This window comes from Rhinichthys klamathensis, unplaced genomic scaffold (assembly GCF_029890125.1).
Source record: "Rhinichthys klamathensis goyatoka isolate OS25496 unplaced genomic scaffold, OSU_Roscu_1.1 h1tg000424l_1, whole genome shotgun sequence".
In the NCBI taxonomy this organism is placed as follows: Eukaryota; Metazoa; Chordata; class Actinopteri; order Cypriniformes; family Leuciscidae; genus Rhinichthys; species Rhinichthys klamathensis.
Genome location: NW_026606922.1, coordinates 323,308 through 349,057, shown reverse-complemented (window position 1 = coordinate 349,057; position 25,750 = coordinate 323,308).

Genomic DNA, 25,750 nt, shown 5'->3' with positions numbered 1-25,750 from the left:
GGTGGCGCTTTAACTGCTATAAAGGTGAAAAAATGCTCCATAATATCCTACGCAAAATGACATTTAAATGACTGAAAAATGGTCTGCTCTGCTCAGAACTTCACCAAATTAGCTGAGCACGTGCGCCATATTATTCTAAAGAAGCGTGCAAACTTTTATGGAGATCGGGCCATCAGTGGAGGTGTCACAGTTTAAAAGGTAAAAAAAAAAATCACCACATTTCCATGATAAACGAGCTAAAAGGGCAGAAAACTTACTTTTTCCTCTCCGAGGCACATGTTAAAAGGCTTGATAAAGTTTTTGGAACGCAGCAGCGCAAGCGGCAAGTGCCTAGACCCTATGGTTTTTTTTTTTAGAGGCCTTTTTGTGGCCCTTTTTTAGGCCATTATTAGGGGTTCAAGCACGAAGTGCTGAAACCCTATTGTTATTGTTAATTTTCCCATGATGCAACATTCAGACATAAAACTGATCGGGCAGAACGAACCGTAAGTCGTAGAGCTTTGAAACTTTGGGGGCTGGTAGTACTCACACCGCCTACAACGTCACCAAGGCCCGCCCCGATTGGCCCATAGGTGGCGCTACAGCGGCCAAAAGTACGAAACGGCTCATAACTCCTCAACCGTTAGGCGTAGGCTCAAGTGTCTTACATCGTTGGAATCCTTGGCTCAAGCCGGACAAGATACCTGCCTCGGATTGGCTCGTCACCCTGGGTACATTTTCGGGTATTTTGGGTTTTTCCAAAAACCTACTTTTGCGAACTAGTCCTAGGTTTTTGGCCCGGCCGGAACCAAACCAGTGCAGCGAGATTCTATGGAGTCTGAATGTCAATAATTATCAAAAAAAAGTGGAAATTTCGGTTCACGGTCCCTAAGGGACGCCAAAACGTTCCGAGTGGGAGGAGCCCCTTTTACTAAATTGGCTATGACTCGTGAACGGAACGAGATATTTTCACCAAACTCAGCGCACCTGTGTAAGAGCTCATTCTGTGGTCGCCTGAAAAAGGACGCGGCGACTGGCCACTTGGTGGCGCTATAACTGTTAAAAAGGTGTCAAAATGATGTTTTTTCAATGGCAAATCCCATGAAATGGCTAAAAGCGGCCCTCTTCCTGCCTGATTTGCATACAACCTCACAAAACCGGGCGTGCGCATGCGTCACCTGATCCTAAAGAGGCTTGGAAACTTTTATGGACGTCGGGCCATCGGTGGCGCTTTAACTGCTATAAAGGTGAAAAAATGCTCCATAATATCCTACGCAAAATGACATTTAAATGACTGAAAAATGGTCTGCTCTGCTCAGAACTTCACCAAATTAGCTGAGCACGTGCGCCATATTATTCTAAAGAAGCGTGCAAACTTTTATGGAGATCGGGCCATCAGTGGAGGTGTCACAGTTTAAAAGGTAAAAAAAAAAATCACCACATTTCCATGATAAACGAGCTAAAAGGGCAGAAAACTTACTTTTTCCTCTCCGAGGCACATGTTAAAAGGCTTGATAAAGTTTTTGGAACGCAGCAGCGCAAGCGGCAAGTGCCTAGACCCTATGGTTTTTTTTTTTAGAGGCCTTTTTGTGGCCCTTTTTTAGGCCATTATTAGGGGTTCAAGCACGAAGTGCTGAAACCCTATTGTTATTGTTAATTTTCCCATGATGCAACATTCAGACATAAAACTGATCGGGCAGAACGAACCGTAAGTCGTAGAGCTTTGAAACTTTGGGGGCTGGTAGTACTCACACCGCCTACAACGTCACCAAGGCCCGCCCCGATTGGCCCATAGGTGGCGCTACAGCGGCCAAAAGTACGAAACGGCTCATAACTCCTCAACCGTTAGGCGTAGGCTCAAGTGTCTTACATCGTTGGAATCCTTGGCTCAAGCCGGACAAGATACCTGCCTCGGATTGGCTCGTCACCCTGGGTACATTTTCGGGTATTTTGGGTTTTTCCAAAAACCTACTTTTGCGAACTAGTCCTAGGTTTTTGGCCCGGCCGGAACCAAACCAGTGCAGCGAGATTCTATGGAGTCTGAATGTCAATAATTATCAAAAAAAAGTGGAAATTTCGGTTCACGGTCCCTAAGGGACGCCAAAACGTTCCGAGTGGGAGGAGCCCCTTTTACTAAATTGGCTATGACTCGTGAACGGAACGAGATATTTTCACCAAACTCAGCGCACCTGTGTAAGAGCTCATTCTGTGGTCGCCTGAAAAAGGACGCGGCGACTGGCCACTTGGTGGCGCTATAACTGTTAAAAAGGTGTCAAAATGATGTTTTTTCAATGGCAAATCCCATGAAATGGCTAAAAGCGGCCCTCTTCCTGCCTGATTTGCATACAACCTCACAAAACCGGGCGTGCGCATGCGTCACCTGATCCTAAAGAGGCTTGGAAACTTTTATGGACGTCGGGCCATCGGTGGCGCTTTAACTGCTATAAAGGTGAAAAAAATGCTCCATAATATCCTACGCAAAATGACATTTAAATGACTGAAAAATGGTCTGCTCTGCTCAGAACTTCACCAAATTAGCTGAGCACGTGCGCCATATTATTCTAAAGAAGCGTGCAAACTTTTATGGAGATCGGGCCATCAGTGGAGGTGTCACAGTTTAAAAGGTAAAAAAAAAAATCACCACATTTCCATGATAAACGAGCTAAAAGGGCAGAAAACTTACTTTTTCCTCTCCGAGGCACATGTTAAAAGGCTTGATAAAGTTTTTGGAACGCAGCAGCGCAAGCGGCAAGTGCCTAGACCCTATGGGTTTTTTTTTAGAGGCCTTTTTGTGGCCCTTTTTTAGGCCATTATTAGGGGTTCAAGCACGAAGTGCTGAAACCCTATTGTTATTGTTAATTTTCCCATGATGCAACATTCAGACATAAAACTGATCGGGCAGAACGAACCGTAAGTCGTAGAGCTTTGAAACTTTGGGGGCTGGTAGTACTCACACCGCCTACAACGTCACCAAGGCCCGCCCCGATTGGCCCATAGGTGGCGCTACAGCGGCCAAAAGTACGAAACGGCTCATAACTCCTCAACCGTTAGGCGTAGGCTCAAGTGTCTTACATCGTTGGAATCCTTGGCTCAAGCCGGACAAGATACCTGCCTCGGATTGGCTCGTCACCCTGGGTACATTTTCGGGTATTTTGGGTTTTTCCAAAAACCTACTTTTGCGAACTAGTCCTAGGTTTTTGGCCCGGCCGGAACCAAACCAGTGCAGCGAGATTCTATGGAGTCTGAATGTCAATAATTATCAAAAAAAAGTGGAAATTTCGGTTCACGGTCCCTAAGGGACGCCAAAACGTTCCGAGTGGGAGGAGCCCCTTTTACTAAATTGGCTATGACTCGTGAACGGAACGAGATATTTTCACCAAACTCAGCGCACCTGTGTAAGAGCTCATTCTGTGGTCGCCTGAAAAAGGACGCGGCGACTGGCCACTTGGTGGCGCTATAACTGTTAAAAAGGTGTCAAAATGATGTTTTTTCAATGGCAAATCCCATGAAATGGCTAAAAGCGGCCCTCTTCCTGCCTGATTTGCATACAACCTCACAAAACCGGGCGTGCGCATGCGTCACCTGATCCTAAAGAGGCTTGGAAACTTTTATGGACGTCGGGCCATCGGTGGCGCTTTAACTGCTATAAAGGTGAAAAAATGCTCCATAATATCCTACGCAAAATGACATTTAAATGACTGAAAAATGGTCTGCTCTGCTCAGAACTTCACCAAATTAGCTGAGCACGTGCGCCATATTATTCTAAAGAAGCGTGCAAACTTTTATGGAGATCGGGCCATCAGTGGAGGTGTCACAGTTTAAAAGGTAAAAAAAAAAATCACCACATTTCCATGATAAACGAGCTAAAAGGGCAGAAAACTTACTTTTTCCTCTCCGAGGCACATGTTAAAAGGCTTGATAAAGTTTTTGGAACGCAGCAGCGCAAGCGGCAAGTGCCTAGACCCTATGGTTTTTTTTTTTAGAGGCCTTTTTGTGGCCCTTTTTTAGGCCATTATTAGGGGTTCAAGCACGAAGTGCTGAAACCCTATTGTTATTGTTAATTTTCCCATGATGCAACATTCAGACATAAAACTGATCGGGCAGAACGAACCGTAAGTCGTAGAGCTTTGAAACTTTGGGGGCTGGTAGTACTCACACCGCCTACAACGTCACCAAGGCCCGCCCCGATTGGCCCATAGGTGGCGCTACAGCGGCCAAAAGTACGAAACGGCTCATAACTCCTCAACCGTTAGGCGTAGGCTCAAGTGTCTTACATCGTTGGAATCCTTGGCTCAAGCCGGACAAGATACCTGCCTCGGATTGGCTCGTCACCCTGGGTACATTTTCGGGTATTTTGGGTTTTTCCAAAAACCTACTTTTGCGAACTAGTCCTAGGTTTTTGGCCCGGCCGGAACCAAACCAGTGCAGCGAGATTCTATGGAGTCTGAATGTCAATAATTATCAAAAAAAAGTGGAAATTTCGGTTCACGGTCCCTAAGGGACGCCAAAACGTTCCGAGTGGGAGGAGCCCCTTTTACTAAATTGGCTAGACTCGTGAACGGAACGAGATATTTTCACCAAACTCAGCGCACCTGTGTAAGAGCTCATTCTGTGGTCGCCTGAAAAAGGACGCGGCGACTGGCCACTTGGTGGCGCTATAACTGTTAAAAAGGTGTCAAAATGATGTTTTTTCAATGGCAAATCCCATGAAATGGCTAAAAGCGGCCCTCTTCCTGCCTGATTTGCATACAACCTCACAAAACCGGGCGTGCGCATGCGTCACCTGATCCTAAAGAGGCTTGGAAACTTTTATGGACGTCGGGCCATCGGTGGCGCTTTAACTGCTATAAAGGTGAAAAAATGCTCCATAATATCCTACGCAAAATGACATTTAAATGACTGAAAAATGGTCTGCTCTGCTCAGAACTTCACCAAATTAGCTGAGCACGTGCGCCATATTATTCTAAAGAAGCGTGCAAACTTTTATGGAGATCGGGCCATCAGTGGAGGTGTCACAGTTTAAAAGGTAAAAAAAAAAATCACCACATTTCCATGATAAACGAGCTAAAAGGGCAGAAAACTTACTTTTTCCTCTCCGAGGCACATGTTAAAAGGCTTGATAAAGTTTTTGGAACGCAGCAGCGCAAGCGGCAAGTGCCTAGACCCTATGGGTTTTTTTTTAGAGGCCTTTTTGTGGCCCTTTTTTAGGCCATTATTAGGGGTTCAAGCACGAAGTGCTGAAACCCTATTGTTATTGTTAATTTTCCCATGATGCAACATTCAGACATAAAACTGATCGGGCAGAACGAACCGTAAGTCGTAGAGCTTTGAAACTTTGGGGGCTGGTAGTACTCACACCGCCTACAACGTCACCAAGGCCCGCCCCGATTGGCCCATAGGTGGCGCTACAGCGGCCAAAAGTACGAAACGGCTCATAACTCCTCAACCGTTAGGCGTAGGCTCAAGTGTCTTACATCGTTGGAATCCTTGGCTCAAGCCGGACAAGATACCTGCCTCGGATTGGCTCGTCACCCTGGGTACATTTTCGGGTATTTTGGGTTTTTCCAAAAACCTACTTTTGCGAACTAGTCCTAGGTTTTTGGCCCTGCCGGAACCAAACCAGTGCAGCGAGATTCTATGGAGTCTGAATGTCAATAATTATCAAAAAAAAGTGGAAATTTCGGTTCACGGTCCCTAAGGGACGCCAAAACGTTCCGAGTGGGAGGAGCCCCTTTTACTAAATTGGCTATGACTCGTGAACGGAACGAGATATTTTCACCAAACTCAGCGCACCTGTGTAAGAGCTCATTCTGTGGTCGCCTGAAAAAGGACGCGGCGACTGGCCACTTGGTGGCGCTATAACTGTTAAAAAGGTGTCAAAATGATGTTTTTTCAATGGCAAATCCCATGAAATGGCTAAAAGCGGCCCTCTTCCTGCCTGATTTGCATACAACCTCACAAAACCGGGCGTGCGCATGCGTCACCTGATCCTAAAGAGGCTTGGAAACTTTTATGGACGTCGGGCCATCGGTGGCGCTTTAACTGCTATAAAGGTGAAAAAATGCTCCATAATATCCTACGCAAAATGACATTTAAATGACTGAAAAATGGTCTGCTCTGCTCAGAACTTCACCAAATTAGCTGAGCACGTGCGCCATATTATTCTAAAGAAGCGTGCAAACTTTTATGGAGATCGGGCCATCAGTGGAGGTGTCACAGTTTAAAAGGTAAAAAAAAAAATCACCACATTTCCATGATAAACGAGCTAAAAGGGCAGAAAACTTACTTTTTCCTCTCCGAGGCACATGTTAAAAGGCTTGATAAAGTTTTTGGAACGCAGCAGCGCAAGCGGCAAGTGCCTAGACCCTATGGGTTTTTTTTTAGAGGCCTTTTTGTGGCCCTTTTTTAGGCCATTATTAGGGGTTCAAGCACGAAGTGCTGAAACCCTATTGTTATTGTTAATTTTCCCATGATGCAACATTCAGACATAAAACTGATCGGGCAGAACGAACCGTAAGTCGTAGAGCTTTGAAACTTTGGGGGCTGGTAGTACTCACACCGCCTACAACGTCACCAAGGCCCGCCCCGATTGGCCCATAGGTGGCGCTACAGCGGCCAAAAGTATGAAACGGCTCATAACTCCTCAACCGTTAGGCGTAGGCTCAAGTGTCTTACATCGTTGGAATCCTTGGCTCAAGCCGGACAAGATACCTGCCTCGGATTGGCTCGTCACCCTGGGTACATTTTCGGGTATTTTGGGTTTTTCCAAAAACCTACTTTTGCGAACTAGTCCTAGGTTTTTGGCCCGGCCGGAACCAAACCAGTGCAGCGAGATTCTATGGAGTCTGAATGTCAATAATTATCAAAAAAAAGTGGAAATTTCGGTTCACGGTCCCTAAGGGACGCCAAAACGTTCCGAGTGGGAGGAGCCCCTTTTACTAAATTGGCTATGACTCGTGAACGGAACGAGATATTTTCACCAAACTCAGCGCACCTGTGTAAGAGCTCATTCTGTGGTCGCCTGAAAAAGGACGCGGTGACTGGCCACTTGGTGGCGCTATAACTGTTAAAAAGGTGTCAAAATGATGTTTTTTCAATGGCAAATCCCATGAAATGGCTAAAAGCGGCCCTCTTCCTGCCTGATTTGCATACAACCTCACAAAACCGGGCGTGCGCATGCGTCACCTGATCCTAAAGAGGCTTGGAAACTTTTATGGACGTCGGGCCATCGGTGGCGCTTTAACTGCTATAAAGGTGAAAAAATGCTCCATAATATCCTACGCAAAATGACATTTAAATGACTGAAAAATGGTCTGCTCTGCTCAGAACTTCACCAAATTAGCTGAGCACGTGCGCCATATTATTCTAAAGAAGCGTGCAAACTTTTATGGAGATCGGGCCATCAGTGGAGGTGTCACAGTTTAAAAGGTAAAAAAAAAAATCACCACATTTCCATGATAAACGAGCTAAAAGGGCAGAAAACTTACTTTTTCCTCTCCGAGGCACATGTTAAAAGGCTTGATAAAGTTTTTGGAACGCAGCAGCGCAAGCGGCAAGTGCCTAGACCCTATGGTTTTTTTTTTTAGAGGCCTTTTTGTGGCCCTTTTTTAGGCCATTATTAGGGGTTCAAGCACGAAGTGCTGAAACCCTATTGTTATTGTTAATTTTCCCATGATGCAACATTCAGACATAAAACTGATCGGGCAGAACGAACCGTAAGTCGTAGAGCTTTGAAACTTTGGGGGCTGGTAGTACTCACACCGCCTACAACGTCACCAAGGCCCGCCCCGATTGGCCCATAGGTGGCGCTACAGCGGCCAAAAGTACGAAACGGCTCATAACTCCTCAACCGTTAGGCGTAGGCTCAAGTGTCTTACATCGTTGGAATCCTTGGCTCAAGCCGGACAAGATACCTGCCTCGGATTGGCTCGTCACCCTGGGTACATTTTCGGGTATTTTGGGTTTTTCCAAAAACCTACTTTTGCGAACTAGTCCTAGGTTTTTGGCCCGGCCGGAACCAAACCAGTGCAGCGAGATTCTATGGAGTCTGAATGTCAATAATTATCAAAAAAAAGTGGAAATTTCGGTTCACGGTCCCTAAGGGACGCCAAAACGTTCCGAGTGGGAGGAGCCCCTTTTACTAAATTGGCTATGACTCGTGAACGGAACGAGATATTTTCACCAAACTCAGCGCACCTGTGTAAGAGCTCATTCTGTGGTCGCCTGAAAAAGGACGCGGCGACTGGCCACTTGGTGGCGCTATAACTGTTAAAAAGGTGTCAAAATGATGTTTTTTCAATGGCAAATCCCATGAAATGGCTAAAAGCGGCCCTCTTCCTGCCTGATTTGCATACAACCTCACAAAACCGGGCGTGCGCATGCGTCACCTGATCCTAAAGAGGCTTGGAAACTTTTATGGACGTCGGGCCATCGGTGGCGCTTTAACTGCTATAAAGGTGAAAAAATGCTCCATAATATCCTACGCAAAATGACATTTAAATGACTGAAAAATGGTCTGCTCTGCTCAGAACTTCACCAAATTAGCTGAGCACGTGCGCCATATTATTCTAAAGAAGCGTGCAAACTTTTATGGAGATCGGGCCATCAGTGGAGGTGTCACAGTTTAAAAGGTAAAAAAAAAAATCACCACATTTCCATGATAAACGAGCTAAAAGGGCAGAAAACTTACTTTTTCCTCTCCGAGGCACATGTTAAAAGGCTTGATAAAGTTTTTGGAACGCAGCAGCGCAAGCGGCAAGTGCCTAGACCCTATGGGTTTTTTTTTAGAGGCCTTTTTGTGGCCCTTTTTTAGGCCATTATTAGGGGTTCAAGCACGAAGTGCTGAAACCCTATTGTTATTGTTAATTTTCCCATGATGCAACATTCAGACATAAAACTGATCGGGCAGAACGAACCGTAAGTCGTAGAGCTTTGAAACTTTGGGGGCTGGTAGTACTCACACCGCCTACAACGTCACCAAGGCCCGCCCCGATTGGCCCATAGGTGGCGCTACAGCGGCCAAAAGTACGAAACGGCTCATAACTCCTCAACCGTTAGGCGTAGGCTCAAGTGTCTTACATCGTTGGAATCCTTGGCTCAAGCCGGACAAGATACCTGCCTCGGATTGGCTCGTCACCCTGGGTACATTTTCGGGTATTTTGGGTTTTTCCAAAAACCTACTTTTGCGAACTAGTCCTAGGTTTTTGGCCCGGCCGGAACCAAACCAGTGCAGCGAGATTCTATGGAGTCTGAATGTCAATAATTATCAAAAAAAAGTGGAAATTTCGGTTCACGGTCCCTAAGGGACGCCAAAACGTTCCGAGTGGGAGGAGCCCCTTTTACTAAATTGGCTATGACTCGTGAACGGAACGAGATATTTTCACCAAACTCAGCGCACCTGTGTAAGAGCTCATTCTGTGGTCGCCTGAAAAAGGACGCGGCGACTGGCCACTTGGTGGCGCTATAACTGTTAAAAAGGTGTCAAAATGATGTTTTTTCAATGGCAAATCCCATGAAATGGCTAAAAGCGGCCCTCTTCCTGCCTGATTTGCATACAACCTCACAAAACCGGGCGTGCGCATGCGTCACCTGATCCTAAAGAGGCTTGGAAACTTTTATGGACGTCGGGCCATCGGTGGCGCTTTAACTGCTATAAAGGTGAAAAAATGCTCCATAATATCCTACGCAAAATGACATTTAAATGACTGAAAAATGGTCTGCTCTGCTCAGAACTTCACCAAATTAGCTGAGCACGTGCGCCATATTATTCTAAAGAAGCGTGCAAACTTTTATGGAGATCGGGCCATCAGTGGAGGTGTCACAGTTTAAAAGGTAAAAAAAAAAATCACCACATTTCCATGATAAACGAGCTAAAAGGGCAGAAAACTTACTTTTTCCTCTCCGAGGCACATGTTAAAAGGCTTGATAAAGTTTTTGGAACGCAGCAGCGCAAGCGGCAAGTGCCTAGACCCTATGGTTTTTTTTTTTAGAGGCCTTTTTGTGGCCCTTTTTTAGGCCATTATTAGGGGTTCAAGCACGAAGTGCTGAAACCCTATTGTTATTGTTAATTTTCCCATGATGCAACATTCAGACATAAAACTGATCGGGCAGAACGAACCGTAAGTCGTAGAGCTTTGAAACTTTGGGGGCTGGTAGTACTCACACCGCCTACAACGTCACCAAGGCCCGCCCCGATTGGCCCATAGGTGGCGCTACAGCGGCCAAAAGTACGAAACGGCTCATAACTCCTCAACCGTTAGGCGTAGGCTCAAGTGTCTTACATCGTTGGAATCCTTGGCTCAAGCCGGACAAGATACCTGCCTCGGATTGGCTCGTCACCCTGGGTACATTTTCGGGTATTTTGGGTTTTTCCAAAAACCTACTTTTGCGAACTAGTCCTAGGTTTTTGGCCCGGCCGGAACCAAACCAGTGCAGCGAGATTCTATGGAGTCTGAATGTCAATAATTATCAAAAAAAAGTGGAAATTTCGGTTCACGGTCCCTAAGGGACGCCAAAACGTTCCGAGTGGGAGGAGCCCCTTTTACTAAATTGGCTATGACTCGTGAACGGAACGAGATATTTTCACCAAACTCAGCGCACCTGTGTAAGAGCTCATTCTGTGGTCGCCTGAAAAAGGACGCGGCGACTGGCCACTTGGTGGCGCTATAACTGTTAAAAAGGTGTCAAAATGATGTTTTTTCAATGGCAAATCCCATGAAATGGCTAAAAGCGGCCCTCTTCCTGCCTGATTTGCATACAACCTCACAAAACCGGGCGTGCGCATGCGTCACCTGATCCTAAAGAGGCTTGGAAACTTTTATGGACGTCGGGCCATCGGTGGCGCTTTAACTGCTATAAAGGTGAAAAAATGCTCCATAATATCCTACGCAAAATGACATTTAAATGACTGAAAAATGGTCTGCTCTGCTCAGAACTTCACCAAATTAGCTGAGCACGTGCGCCATATTATTCTAAAGAAGCGTGCAAACTTTTATGGAGATCGGGCCATCAGTGGAGGTGTCACAGTTTAAAAGGTAAAAAAAAAAATCACCACATTTCCATGATAAACGAGCTAAAAGGGCAGAAAACTTACTTTTTCCTCTCCGAGGCACATGTTAAAAGGCTTGATAAAGTTTTTGGAACGCAGCAGCGCAAGCGGCAAGTGCCTAGACCCTATGGGTTTTTTTTTAGAGGCCTTTTTGTGGCCCTTTTTTAGGCCATTATTAGGGGTTCAAGCACGAAGTGCTGAAACCCTATTGTTATTGTTAATTTTCCCATGATGCAACATTCAGACATAAAACTGATCGGGCAGAACGAACCGTAAGTCGTAGAGCTTTGAAACTTTGGGGGCTGGTAGTACTCACACCGCCTACAACGTCACCAAGGCCCGCCCCGATTGGCCCATAGGTGGCGCTACAGCGGCCAAAAGTACGAAACGGCTCATAACTCCTCAACCGTTAGGCGTAGGCTCAAGTGTCTTACATCGTTGGAATCCTTGGCTCAAGCCGGACAAGATACCTGCCTCGGATTGGCTCGTCACCCTGGGTACATTTTCGGGTATTTTGGGTTTTTCCAAAAACCTACTTTTGCGAACTAGTCCTAGGTTTTTGGCCCGGCCGGAACCAAACCAGTGCAGCGAGATTCTATGGAGTCTGAATGTCAATAATTATCAAAAAAAAGTGGAAATTTCGGTTCACGGTCCCTAAGGGACGCCAAAACGTTCCGAGTGGGAGGAGCCCCTTTTACTAAATTGGCTATGACTCGTGAACGGAACGAGATATTTTCACCAAACTCAGCGCACCTGTGTAAGAGCTCATTCTGTGGTCGCCTGAAAAAGGACGCGGCGACTGGCCACTTGGTGGCGCTATAACTGTTAAAAAGGTGTCAAAATGATGTTTTTTCAATGGCAAATCCCATGAAATGGCTAAAAGCGGCCCTCTTCCTGCCTGATTTGCATACAACCTCACAAAACCGGGCGTGCGCATGCGTCACCTGATCCTAAAGAGGCTTGGAAACTTTTATGGACGTCGGGCCATCGGTGGCGCTTTAACTGCTATAAAGGTGAAAAAATGCTCCATAATATCCTACGCAAAATGACATTTAAATGACTGAAAAATGGTCTGCTCTGCTCAGAACTTCACCAAATTAGCTGAGCACGTGCGCCATATTATTCTAAAGAAGCGTGCAAACTTTTATGGAGATCGGGCCATCAGTGGAGGTGTCACAGTTTAAAAGGTAAAAAAAAAAATCACCACATTTCCATGATAAACGAGCTAAAAGGGCAGAAAACTTACTTTTTCCTCTCCGAGGCACATGTTAAAAGGCTTGATAAAGTTTTTGGAACGCAGCAGCGCAAGCGGCAAGTGCCTAGACCCTATGGTTTTTTTTTTTAGAGGCCTTTTTGTGGCCCTTTTTTAGGCCATTATTAGGGGTTCAAGCACGAAGTGCTGAAACCCTATTGTTATTGTTAATTTTCCCATGATGCAACATTCAGACATAAAACTGATCGGGCAGAACGAACCGTAAGTCGTAGAGCTTTGAAACTTTGGGGGCTGGTAGTACTCACACCGCCTACAACGTCACCAAGGCCCGCCCCGATTGGCCCATAGGTGGCGCTACAGCGGCCAAAAGTACGAAACGGCTCATAACTCCTCAACCGTTAGGCGTAGGCTCAAGTGTCTTACATCGTTGGAATCCTTGGCTCAAGCCGGACAAGATACCTGCCTCGGATTGGCTCGTCACCCTGGGTACATTTTCGGGTATTTTGGGTTTTTCCAAAAACCTACTTTTGCGAACTAGTCCTAGGTTTTTGGCCCGGCCGGAACCAAACCAGTGCAGCGAGATTCTATGGAGTCTGAATGTCAATAATTATCAAAAAAAAGTGGAAATTTCGGTTCACGGTCCCTAAGGGACGCCAAAACGTTCCGAGTGGGAGGAGCCCCTTTTACTAAATTGGCTATGACTCGTGAACGGAACGAGATATTTTCACCAAACTCAGCGCACCTGTGTAAGAGCTCATTCTGTGGTCGCCTGAAAAAGGACGCGGCGACTGGCCACTTGGTGGCGCTATAACTGTTAAAAAGGTGTCAAAATGATGTTTTTTCAATGGCAAATCCCATGAAATGGCTAAAAGCGGCCCTCTTCCTGCCTGATTTGCATACAACCTCACAAAACCGGGCGTGCGCATGCGTCACCTGATCCTAAAGAGGCTTGGAAACTTTTATGGACGTCGGGCCATCGGTGGCGCTTTAACTGCTATAAAGGTGAAAAAATGCTCCATAATATCCTACGCAAAATGACATTTAAATGACTGAAAAATGGTCTGCTCTGCTCAGAACTTCACCAAATTAGCTGAGCACGTGCGCCATATTATTCTAAAGAAGCGTGCAAACTTTTATGGAGATCGGGCCATCAGTGGAGGTGTCACAGTTTAAAAGGTAAAAAAAAAAATCACCACATTTCCATGATAAACGAGCTAAAAGGGCAGAAAACTTACTTTTTCCTCTCCGAGGCACATGTTAAAAGGCTTGATAAAGTTTTTGGAACGCAGCAGCGCAAGCGGCAAGTGCCTAGACCCTATGGGTTTTTTTTTAGAGGCCTTTTTGTGGCCCTTTTTTAGGCCATTATTAGGGGTTCAAGCACGAAGTGCTGAAACCCTATTGTTATTGTTAATTTTCCCATGATGCAACATTCAGACATAAAACTGATCGGGCAGAACGAACCGTAAGTCGTAGAGCTTTGAAACTTTGGGGGCTGGTAGTACTCACACCGCCTACAACGTCACCAAGGCCCGCCCCGATTGGCCCATAGGTGGCGCTACAGCGGCCAAAAGTACGAAACGGCTCATAACTCCTCAACCGTTAGGCGTAGGCTCAAGTGTCTTACATCGTTGGAATCCTTGGCTCAAGCCGGACAAGATACCTGCCTCGGATTGGCTCGTCACCCTGGGTACATTTTCGGGTATTTTGGGTTTTTCCAAAAACCTACTTTTGCGAACTAGTCCTAGGTTTTTGGCCTGATCGCAACCAAACCACTGCAGAAATATTCTCTGGAGTCTGATTGTTAATAATCATCAAAAAAAAAATTAATTTCAATTGTCGGTCGCTAAGGGGAACCAAAACGTTTGATGGCACCAGAGCCACTTTTACTAAAATGGTTATAACTTGTGAACGGAAAGAGATATTTTCGCTAAATTTGGGACACATGTTCATGAGCACAATCTGAGGTCACATGAAAAAAATTGCGACGATTGGCCACTTGGTGGCGCTATAACATGGAAAAAAATCATGACAATGGTTATAACCGCATCCAAACGTTAGTCTAATGAAAGATGGCATGCAGTGTCTTTGTCCAGGGTACCTTGATAATCTATAAGAACATTGCTGTATCTCAAAAACTCAGTATACGTCATCGGCATAATGCCCTGAAGGAGCCTGAGACTTTTCAAGCCAGCGTTTTTTCACGGGAGTGACCTCCCTATACTCCTGAATCCTTGCCGAGTCCAACAATACCAAACATGCCAGGTTTTGCCTTTTGGTTTTGTAACGTGTCATTTAGAGCTTAAAAAAAATACTGTTATCTTCGAAGACCATTAGTCCGATCGAGACAAAAAAAAAAAAAAAAACACAGGCAATTTGAAAACATAAGTAAATAGTAGGGGTGTAAGAAAAAATCGATACACTCGAGTATCGCGATATTTTATTTGGCAATACTGTATCGATTTTCAAAAACGCAATATCAATTTTTTTTTTTTTTACTTGCAAAAATATTCTTGGTAAAACCGTCGTTCACGTTAATGTTGTGTTTAAATATATAAATAATATGCGCGAGGGAGAGAGAGCAAGACAGCGCTCGTGTTGTTTGAAGACGTGAGAGTGCGCACGCGCGGCCGGGTGCTCTCTCTCTCTCTTCTCATGCGCCCTGTCAAGCGCAGCAGTCATTCTATTCTTCATCACTCACCGATCAAAAAATGCTTTGGCGGGACAAAAATTTGCTTTGGCGGCCACCAAAAAGCGAACTATCTGACGGGTTTTATAAGATTAAATACAACACAAATCTAAAAAACAGACGCGGCCTCTATTTGAGCCTGTACCCAAACCTGTAGCCACAGCAGGCGTGTAAAAGAGACAGGCGTCCATTTGGGACTCAGCTATTCTTTGAAGTTTTACGGTAGGCTATGTGTTGGATGTACCCTGTGTATGAATAATAGTGCAAGCATTTTTTTTTAATGACAGATTGCACCTCAGATTGCACTTTATGTGTTATGCATTAGCCTAACTGACAATTTACATTTGTTCCTCAATGTTTACTTTAGGAATCATGTTCGTTTTTTTGCAACACCAAAACGTGTTGGATGTACCCTGTGTACTAGGAATGCAAGCATTTTATTTTATTGACATAGACAGATGTCTTTTCTTTTTTCATATTGCACATAATGTGTTGTGTATTGTGACAGGGGCTATGTATTTTCTTTTATTATGGCCTACTTGAGCATATAAAAAATTGCTCACTAAGATCCTGTGAACCACAATCCCAAACTGGCAGTTTGATTTTCTGTGTACTGAATTGTTTACCTAAAGTAAACTTGTTTGAATTTTATAATGTCTTTTTTAAATAATACTTTTTCTAAAATTATAGTCCTACTTTTAAAAAAATCCCAATATATCGCCTTATGCACAGTATCGAAATATATTGCAATATATTGAATCGTGACCCATGTATTGTGATACGTATCGTATCGCCAGATTCTTGCCTATACACAGCCCTAGTAAATAGCTAAACAATAATGCCCAAATGTCAAAATTATGATAGGAACTGAAAAAAAAAATCCAATCAGTATCACCCATGCATCATTTTTATGCTCTCATAAATATAAGTGTCTCAACTTCAAAACAAAATGAGTTATTTACAACAAATTTGAGACATGTATATGGGCACTCTTTGAGGACTACTAATAAAAGTGGTGGAGATCAGGCAGGTCAAGCTGCTATAACTGTCAAAAAACACTTTAAAAAAATATTGTTCCTTAGTAAATTGCCTGTATTGGCTGTAAATGGTCTTTCCTATGATCTAAGTTTATTTATTTGGATCCCCATTAACCAGTACAGAGGCAGCTAGAGGCTTCTCTTCCTGGGGTCCCAACAATTAAATACAAATACTACATTTAATCAAAAAAATAAAAAGTTAAGTCAATGAACCTAACATTTATTCCAAATATCAAAATCAACAATTTACTATATATAGTGCTAATAAATGTTCCTTAAAATATTTTTTAAAACTCATTTTTCTTGTGTAGAGTGTCTCTTGTCAAAATGTGTAATATCAATTGTAAATCCTTCCATAGTTGTACACTTAACAATCACTGATTGTGCTGCAGTGACTGACAGCCCTGAGAAACAACAGCAGCGGCATATTCATTAGGCCCGCCCACAGTTCGCGCAGGCGCCGCCGTCAGTCAGCATTCAACAGAGGGAATCAGATGAGAACTGTACAGGCAGCAGCACACGGAGCATTTCTGCACACACTTCTTTCACAAAATCATAATCGAACGGGAACTGTGATTGAGTGCACTTGGAAACTTTGGATGCGTCAGGCTGTTGTGTTGTCATAGAGAGAAAAGTGGAGTGGAAATCTGTATTGAATTTGGTTTTGGTGAGTGATTTTTTTAAATATTAAATCTGAATATAAAAAGACATTTGAAAGATATAGATATGTCAATTTCAGAAATGATTTGATATGAGTAGACCGCACTCACAGCGCGAGCTGAGCTAGTTAGCTAAAGCTAAAGCTACCACGTGTAACGATGCTTATTGTATCATGAGTTGAGACAATGAGTGATTTATGAGTGTTGATTGTTCTATAAATGTCGAGAAGTTAGATTAATGTGTCATTTGAGATGCGCATACTTAATTATTGGACGTTTGTCTTGTGTTTTGCAAGGCTGTGTTTCCTTGTTCTCAGTTTTTCCCTATGTGAATGTGATCCGCAGTATCCTGTTTTGAAACTATCAACTGGTAAGATGTCTCCAAGTTTCTTTTGTTTTTCGGACTCCTTTTAAACCTTTTTCGGTTTTAAAGGACTTTGATTCATGGGATTTAGTGATTGATTGGTTTATTTTTGCTTCTGAAATGAACAGACTTTGAACAAAGTCGGAGAACTTTGAACAACTCTTTAAACTGAATCCTTTGATTCACGAACTTTGTTCAACTGAGTCGTTTTATTCATGAACTTTGTTCAACTGAATCTTTTCATCTTTCCAGCATTTCCAATTCATAATGTTGAACATACTGTTTACTATTGACAGTAAATGTGTTTATTGGAAGGAATTCTGAATCATTGTGTTTTAAGTCGAATCCAATATCTGATTACATTTCTTTTTGTACATTTCATCATTCATTCATCCCAAAAGAAATGACTAGTCGTTAATGCTGTAACGTTAGTCAACCAGAGAAATCCTTAGTCGACCAAAGTCCTGTCCTGCACAACGATCAGTCAACAAAATAAAAATAAAAAAAGATGCGATGTTTTGCATTTTTATTGAACATTTATTAAACAATTGTCATAGAGCATTTATAAAACAACAAAAAATCAATACTACAAAACTATAAGAATAAAATTAGTTGAAAATTAAGTGATTTTTTTTTAACTGAAAAGTGAGAAGTTCTGTCCTAGATCTATAGTGACCGTCACAATCGCGCACCTGATCACACCACACGCTACAAAAAATATAACTGCTAAAACTGCCAAATAATGTAAAATCATAACAAAAGCTCTCGTTTATACTGGTGTATATTCTTCTTTACTTTCAAAGCTTTGGGTTAACTTTTGTTCAGTCGATCTAGGCATTTTAAAACACACAAACCCAAATAGCCTAAAAAACAATCCTAATAATTATAGGCTGTATAGTAGGAAGGCATATTAGGTTTATTTTCATTTTGTTACATTATTTAGGCTATTTTCAAACCTTTTTTATGTTGTGGGCAAAAAATACTAACATGTCCACATTCTTGGGTAAAAGACAGCTCCTCGACTTAACAATAAATCCTGCTTTGGAAAATATGTGCTCTGCAGGAGTGGAGGTTGCAGGGATGCAGAGCAGGCGTCTTTTGCGCGCTCAAATTCGTTATTTCAAATGTAGGCGCGCGGCATGCGCGCTCATAATGGAAGCGACACGGTCATCTTTTCCAAGCCGCATCTAGATGAAAACATCTCAACTTTTCAGAATGCTGCAAGCGCACCGTAGGTCATGTGACAAGAACCTTAACAACAACAAGCTTAGAAACAACAGACGCCTCCGGAGCGCAACCGCCCTAGCGCTTTGGAAAAAGGAGAACGCGGCACGACTAGCGTTTTCTACGCCTATATGTGAATGGCGCAGCAGCATAGCTTGCACTCCACAGTCTTGTCTTTTTTTTTGTAAAATTCAGCCAGACAAAAGATTTAGATTTCTTGGAGATTTTGTCGACTAAAGCCAAAACAAATAGCATTCTAACTGAATGAATACAGCAGAACTACCTATATTCTTTACTGATCACGAAGCTGCAATGCAGCCAGCCACAGGTGCGGTTCCCGAGTGTTCTACATGGTGCGCTATACTGGCGCAGAATAGCCTAAATTAAAACATTTAAATTTGGGGATAAAACATAGGCTAATTATATTTAGAATACAGTAATATATAACTGCTTATAAAGGAATAAATATCAAGGAGTAAATCAATTAATTTATTTCTGTTGGTAAAAATTATGCAACTTGTCGACCAATGAGAATGTCAGTCGACCAAGACGGCATCAACTGATTAGTCGACTAAACGACTAAAGTTGACAGCCCTACTAGTCAGTGATGTCTGTTTTGATTTTTTGACTGTTATAAATTGTTTATATTTGTCACTCATCTTTCTGAAACAAACTACAAAGAGAACTATTTCCTTTTAATAAGGAAATAAATATAATTTTCTATTTGATAGCAATACCACTGTCACATGACACCTATCACAGGTCTGAGCTCGTCACTGTCATCACTGCAAAAAACAAAACAAAAAAAACCTTTACATGTTAACATTGTGTTGAATAACATGGATTCATTGATTGTAATGACATGGATTGTGTCTAATGACATTGTGTCTTACATGGATTCATGGTTTTCTAAACAAACATTATCAAAACATGGAGCAAATCCGACCTTTCGCCAGTTGGGGAGTGCAATGTTCCATGCAGGGTGGAAAATTAACTTTTTTGCCCACCAGCCACAGTGGCTGGTGGATGCCCAATTTTACCAGCCACTTATTTTTAACAAACCAGTTTTTCCACAATTCAAATTTATAAAAGAAAGTGCACTAGCATATTTTGAATTCCTTCAATCATTTTTTTAAAATTATTAATACAAAATTAATACATACTATGACTCGTGCTCTTTTATTGACTCAAGGTTAGTTGTTCCTCTAACGAACGAATTGTTTGCATTTTCGGACGACGCATAGGTTCGACAGTAAGTACAGTGCATGGACTGTTCGACGGGAAGGTAGGCTAACCATTCCCTCGGTTTCCCTTTATCATCAATGCGCCACTTGTTCGAAAAGTACCTTCTCTTTTTATTTACTTCGCCCTCAACAGTTTGTACATTCATAGCTACTGCTGACTCCGCGGCGGGCCTCTTAACACCGGGTTTATGTCGCCACATTTTTTTAATTTTCCTTTCGTCTGTACCTCAGCTATATGTGTCACGGTCCGTTCAGCGCTGTGTCCGTGTCGCACAGCACTGAAAACCAATCAAATTAGTTACTCGACAAAAGTGCACTATTGTTACTTAGCAACAGCATTCTTTGACAAAAGCTGTCCAATCCGTTACAAGGAATGTTTTTAGTAACCAATAAAAATGTTTTACAATCTACCCGCCACTGTGGCTGGTATACAAGGCAAAGTCACCCGCCACTTTGAAAAAGTACCCGCCATTGGCTGGTGGCGGGTGCTAATTTCCCACCCTGGTTCCATGATGCGTAATAACATTCCATTCGTAGGGTATTGACTGTAACCCCTTATTTACACTCTTCAGTGCATTACAGCTGTGATGCTCGGCTACCAGAGCTGATTGCGCCCAATCTAGTGAATGCTTGTGTTTACACCAGCCACGACGCAGCATTTCAGAAGCGTCTCTCCACGCCGCTTACCTAAAGATAGGCGCCTAGTTTATATTCGACGGACACCATGTCCAAGCCACACCGCACCTTATATACAAAATAAGAGTAAAGGTCAATTTCAAATATTTTGCGAACTAGTCCCTGTTTTTTTGCCCAAACGGGACCAGACCAGTCTAGGACAATTCTCTGGACTCTCTAGGTCAATAATTATCAAAAAAGTTGAACTTTTGTGTTTTTTATGTAAGCAATAAGGTACGAGAGGCTGTGCTGTATCGTGAATAAGTAACGGCTGGAGGGCGTTGTTAGGCACGACGCGAAGCGGAGTGCCTGCAACCCCTTCAGCCGTTACTTATTCACGATACAGCACTTGCCTCGAGTACCTTATTGCTTTTATAAAACGGTTGCCACACAATAAAAATATTAAAGCCGAAAAATATGTATCTATGCAACTTTCATGAAGTAAAATCACTAAAAGCCTGCCTTCCGCTGGAAAAAATAGTCCCGGAACGTGAACAGCAACAGAAGTTACATATATTATTTCGCCAATAGATGGCGGCAAAGACTGTCTTTATGAGTGAGTGAGTGAGTGAGTCTGTAGAGAAGGCTTTTGAAAGGACTCGAACTTGTGATCACGGAGAAGACAGACGCAACTGACAGATGACTAACGTTATGCACGGAAAACCCCATGACTGTTAAAAGGACAAAATATGCAGCGGACATTCAAACGCATTTTTTTATTATGAATATAGGACTGACCTGAAGGAAAATGCTACGTCTACTGTAAATGCAGGTACACTCGCTTACTCGATCTCTCACAATGCTCTGCTCTAGCTTTAAATGAACAATATCAATGAGATGAAACATCTGTTTAAGTTGCTAAGAGTGGTTGCTAGGGGTGTTGTGTAGTGATACATAGAACCGTTGGGTGAAGCGGTCATAGCCGTGTTTTATCGTGAATAAAGCACAGCTATTGACCAATCAGAATCAAGGATTGGAACTAACCGTTTTATAAATTGTTATAACAGGATGATTTAGAAAAGGGGCGTGGCAATAACTCAAAAGCCTATAAATCATAAATAAAAACTCAGAACTTCACAAATTGGTGAGCATGTGACAACATAGTTAACAAACATGCAACATTTTATGGAGATCGGACCATAGGTGGCGTTATAACTGTTAAAAAGCTTTAAGACCATATATTTCCTATGGTAAATTGCCTGTATTGCCTGTAAATTGTTGTTTCCATCTATTATGTCACTGGTTAGGGTTAAGAGGCGCAAAATTAACGTTTTGGGAGGAGCCTATTTTTCTAAAATGGCTATAACTCAAAGTAAATGATATCTTCACTAAACTTGGTACACATGTGAATGAGTTCAATCTGAGGTCACAGTAAAAACATTGTGACGATCAAACAGTAGGTGGCGCTATAACATGAAAAAAAAAAAAAAATGGCTATGACCACATGACCGTTAGTCCGATTGACCTGAAATTTGGTGTGCAGTGTCTTGGTACCATGTATGTGTAAAAGGATAATGGCATATCTAAAAAAACATGGCCGCCATCGACCAATGAATTTTGAGCACATTAAACAAGGTTAACGGACGCCGAGGTTAACGGAGAATTTTGAAAGAAATCGGCCTTTGGCGCTAAAAAGTTTTACAGCTCTGTAATCACGTGGTGTTGCACACATCCACACAATATGCATATCTTTGATAGATCTAGTTAACAAAAATGTTATAAACCTACTTTTGTGAACTAGTCCTAGCTTTTTCGCTCAATCGGAACCAAACCAGTCTAGGACAATTCTCTGGACTCTGTTGAATTTCCTATGGTAAAATGCCTGTATTGGCTGTAAATGGTCTTTTCCATCTATTATGTCAGTGGTTAAATGTATGCTAAATAAAACTTAATGTCTTAAATGCTTATGTGCTTAAAGGCCTTAACTGCTTGAACCCCGATAAATGCTGCTTGCAGCTTTAATTTGATCTGTTTTTACATTTTAATTCAGGGCGATTTAGCCTGCTACATTTAATTAGAGCGAGATTTTCACCCTTGTCATTTTCTCATTGGGAAGCGCTTACAGGCTACATGTTTGAGTACATCCTCTGTACCTCTCGTTTTCATATGGATTACATAATCAGATAACATTTATTAGCCTGAATATTTAGACATTTAAAGGCTTTAGACATAGCCGATTTCTTATAGTGACTGAGCTGAAGTGGCTTTCGGTTCATTTTTGTGACGCGCAGTTCACGGAGACAGAGACGACAGATAAACTTTTGTCGTTAGCAAAAGTTCGAATAAAACCCGACTTTAGAAAAATGCACAGGGCCACTCGGCGTGGTCTGCCAAAACACTTAATTATAAACTTCAATATTTCATTCAAAATAATCTCAAAACGCTTTGTGAAATTTTGAAAAGCCGTGCATGCATTAAGGCCACTTGAACTAATGAACAACTGAAACGCTGGTTTTGATTTTATCGTTTGTCGTTGTTTAAACGTGCTTGTTGCATATCTCTATTTTATATTTGATATGGTCTATTGGTGAAGTAGCCTATAGCATTGATTACTGTGGAGGGAGGGGTGTGGGGATTCAAATAATTCAGCAGAAGCAGGGATGTTTAGACCAGAAGGAAATCCCCGTCCCTCCTGGCAAATCACACTTTACTTAAAACCATGTTTTTAAAAACTCTAGGTTGTAGGGAATCAAAATAATAATAATAATAGGCCTAATAAAAAAAAAATATATATATATAGGCTATATATGTAAAATTACTTTTTTTACAGAACTGCTTTTGAAATTACGATTGGTAGCCTCGTACGATTGGTACAGATGCAACGTCGTTCTTGGATACTTTTGTTCCTTAGTGTAAAATGGAAATGCATGGTAATTTTATTTTATAAATATAAGCAAAAAACTGTATGGTGTAACAGAGTTTTAGAGCTAGACAAATCTCTCTGCATTAATAAATATAAAATTTACAGTAGACCATGTTTGATCGGGATTTGAACCCGTGTCATCTTGATGATCGAACCGTAAGTTCTACCGCTCGGCTATGAATTTTCTCACTGAAAATTGCCCAAACGTTTGTTTCTCACATGAGTGAGAAAACGTTTTGTCGTTAGCCTGTGAGTGTAGGCCTACTTTAGCCTACATGAATAAAAGTAGACCTTTTACAGTTTTAAAAGATGATATCTTATCTGTATGACCAACAATTACGCAGTAAGTTCTTTTAGCTGTTATGAGAAAAATAAATCCAAATGAACGCGCCGCCGCGTTTGTCAAACTCTAATTCAACATGCCAGAATAAAGCCAGATTTTAGAATAATGCATAGCCACTTGGCGTGGTGTGCCAAAATACCCTAATTATAAACTTCAATATTTCATTCAAAACTATCTCAAAACGCTTTGTGACATTTTAAAAAGCCGTGAATGTATTAAGGCCACTGGAACCAGGATCGTAAGTGAAACGCGCTGCATGTCTCAATACAGGAAGCGCTGGTTCAGATTGTATTGTTTGTTGTTTAAACGTGCATGTTGCATATTTAAAAATATTTGTTTAAAAATAAATGTTTGTTGTAGGCTTATTTGTAAATTACCATAACTTGTAGAATTTCATCCTTACTGTTAATTGACATTAGCCCCACTTACGTTTTGATAAATGTCCCTTTGCGCCACCTGGCGGTCATTTCGCGAGCGACTTTGAAATGCGACTGGTTTATTTTTATTGTATTGGTCTACTTTAAAAAATAATACTTTATAAGACATTTATGGGAAAAGACTATTTTCTTTTCAAGATGTTTCCAACTGTAACTTTGAACCAATTCTGTAGACTGGCCCATACAGCATTTGACCAGGATTTGTTTCCAGGTATGACTAAAAATGTGCTTTTGGCTTTCATTTATATTTTGATTGTTTGTATATATATATATATATATATATATATATATATATATATATATATGTGTGTGTGTGTGTGTGTGTGTGTGTATATATATATATATATATATATATATATATACACGTAGGCTATATATATATACAAGAAAGAATGCAATGACAATATATATATATATATATATATATATATATATTGTCCTTACATTCTTTCAGGTGTGACACCCCTGAATGAAAGGCTCATTATTATGCAGGGTCACTGTCTGAGAATCACTTAATTATTCATGATAGGGGTTGGGCCGTTCCGCCCATCCGCAAATTGCCTTGGCAAACAAAAAAATGTTTTTCACAATTTAAAACAATCTATTGTTTTATGTGAATGATTAGGAAGGATGATTTTCAGATCATTTTGAAGCAAAAACTCTAGGCAACAACGTACATTAGTCAAAAGTCTTGTGGACTCATATTTAGTATGTTTTTTGTGTCCTTATTTCAAAAACTTTATTTTTTAGTTTTTTCAATAACCACGCATAAACAATATTCTCTCAAAAATACAAACATGTACATACATGTTGTTCACACATTATGGTAGTCATGTTTGTGCTAAATAGAGTGTAATTTCACCTGTGCCATTAATATGTTTATAAGCAACTGAAAAAAGCACAAATGTCAGAGCATGTCAAAACATCTCAAGGACCCCAAAAAACACCTTGGTCCCCAGAGGGTTAATATCTAATAAAGACAACTAATTTATCTTATCTCGTGTCCGCCCTCGTGGTGTTCCCTTGGTGTAGCTCCTCAGAGTGGTAGTTGGTACGAGAGGTGGGCTACTGGGCTCTGTCCCCACCCCGGCCGGTGGTTAGCCCAGATGAAATGAACACTGCTCAGTGTGCACACAACATGGTGTTAAATGTGACTGAATCAGTGTTGGAGTTAATGAGATAATTAAGTGATTAATTGAGTGATGACTGAGCATTATTGAAGATAATGATAACAAGCAGAAATGGCCCTGCATACACTGTGAATGACTTTACATATGGATTCACTGACACCACATAAATCAGTGAAAGGTGCCACATGCTCAAAACCTTAAAATTATGTACACCTGCAGACAAACTAGAGTATGCTGTCCTCTTTGGGTAAGAGATTGGGTTCTAAAAGTGAAATAATCTTGTGATAACTGTAACGTGGTGCGGTTGAGGCAGAGATGAAGCAGGATCCAAATGCAGCACACGCTTTATTTAACAAACTAAACTTGGATACAGGACTCGGAAACAGGATACAAGAACAACCAACATACACGTAAATATTAAACATGAACTCACAGACAAGGCTGAAACACAGGGCTTAAATAATCAGGGACAAACGAGCAGACCGGATAACAAGGGGGCGTGCAAGAAACACCTGGGAGAACTAATGACAAGACAGGGAACCACTAAACATGACAGGACACAAAACCACATCGTGACAATAACATTGAAACTAACTATTTTTGTAGATACTTTATGGCTTGATATTCATAAAAAATTCCCCTTCATGGAATATTCTCTCAGAAGGACATTGTCTGGAATTGTTATGAATAGCAACAAAGACGATTTTTTGGTTAATAACATCCTTATTCTTGGGAAAGTTATTATCTCCACAAATCTAAAAATGGGAAAGTGAAACCTAGGTTTTATGTATTTCACAATGAGTTTATTTCCTATACAAATGGGATAGAAGAATATGATTTGAAAAACAA